Here is a 2,085-nt window from a genome sequence, read left to right as displayed (position 1 = left end):
GGCGCAGCCTCTGTCACCAAATGCGAGGAATTTGCAGCCCACTTCAGGGATAAGATAACAAATATTAGAATGTGTATTACTCAGGAAAGACTAGGTTTGTGTAACACTACAGATCCGCCACCACAGAACATGACTATGAGCATGTTCACCATGATTAGTACGGAAACATTAGGTAAAATTGTGTCACAGCTTAAACCGTCTACGTGTCCTCTTGACCCTATTCCTACCACCTTTTTTAAGGACATTTTTGAATCTGTGTCTGATGACATACTAGGCATTGTAAATCACTCCCTACTTAAAGGGATATTTCCAGCGGCGCTTAAAACTGCCCTGGTTAGACCCACCCTGAAGAAAAGTAACCTAGATCCTTCTGATCCAAAAAACTGTAGACCAATATCCAATCTCACTTTTCTAAGCAACATTTTAGAAAAGGCAGCGTATAGACAGCTTCATGAATTTTTAGTCTTAAATATTAGGTATGACCCACTTCAGTCAGGTTTCCGATCATACCACAGCACAGAAACCGCTTTGCTTAAGGTAACTAATGACCTTAGGATAAATGCAGACTCGAAAAAACTCTCGATTCTTGTACTCTTAGACCTTTGATACGGTAGACCATTCCATACTTATTGAGAGACTTGAAAACTGGGTTGGCCTCTCAGGTCCGGTCTTAAACTGGTTCAGGACTTACCTGGCTGACCGAGACTACTTTGTAGCCCTTGGTGACCATTAGTAAAAAAATTATAGCACAACCTGTGGAGTTCCCCAGGGGTCCATTTTAGGACCGTTGCTTTTTAGCCTATACATGCTACCCCTCAGTTCTGTTATCAAGAAGCATAGCGTTAACTACCACAGCTATGCTGACGACACTCAGCTTTATATCTCAGTAACTCCCAACGACTACAAGATGATCGACCACCTGATAGATTGTATTGCCGATATTAATATTTGGATGACACAAAACTTTCTCCAACTCAATCAAGAAAAAACAGAGGTATTGATCATTGGCGAGAAAACTGGGAGAGAGAAATTATCTGCACACTTGAAAACACTAGCTCTTAACACTAAGTGTCAGGCTAGGAATCTTGGTGTCATAATTGACCCAGATCTAAATTTTGAAACTCATATTAATAATACTATTAAAACATCCTTCTACCATCTAAGAAACATCACTACGGTACAATCATTTCTCTCCCAGGCAGACACTGAAAAATTAATGCATGCGTTTGTTACAAGTAGGCTAGATTACTCTAATGCTCTCCTGACAGGTCTCCCCAAAAAAATGATTAATAGACTACAAATGGTTCAAAATGCTGCTGCTCGTGTCCTTACTAGGACCAAACGAAGAGCGCACATTACACCTGTCTTGAGATCACTACACTGGCTCCCTGTCAGTCATAGAATAGATTTTAAGATCATTTTACTAGTCTATAAATCACTCCACTGTGATGCACCCAATTACATGGTGGACATGCTCATAAGATACACACCAGTTAGACCCCTACGGTCTAGTGGCACAGAACTTTTAATAGTGCCAGAGGCTAGGACAAAGAGATTTGGAGGATCAGCTTTTACCATATGCTCCTAGACCAGGGGTGCTCACACTTTTTGGAACCAAGATCTACTTTTCAAGTAGCCAGTCTGCCAAGATCTACCAGTCTAGTTTCAACATCGCAAACGTACATGCACGTACTACAAACACACACACACACACACACACACACACACACACACACACAGAGTTCCCAGCCTGCATAGTAAACTCACAATACACTTTCCCTCTCTCTGTCACACAGCCACAGGAGAAGACCATCACAAACCCTCCCTCTTTGCTATTCTCGCTCTCACACACACACACACACACACACACACACACACACACACACATTTGAATACTTTATTTGGTTCCGCAAATTATATTATACTTTATAATCAAATATTTCGGGGCTAAGCAGCACTGAACACTTAAGGGTACACATAACACCTCCTTCTCCACACGGCCAAGCTGCCAATAATAGCTGAGACAGAGCAAAATTTGGCAACCTGTTTGGCCTTTCTTTTAGACATTGCAGCAATTCTCAGACC

This window comes from Nansenia antarctica, assembly GCF_963989245.1.
Source record: "Nansenia antarctica genome assembly, chromosome: 20".
In the NCBI taxonomy this organism is placed as follows: domain Eukaryota; kingdom Metazoa; phylum Chordata; class Actinopteri; order Argentiniformes; family Microstomatidae; genus Nansenia; species Nansenia antarctica.
This window is presented reverse-complemented; position numbering follows the sequence as displayed.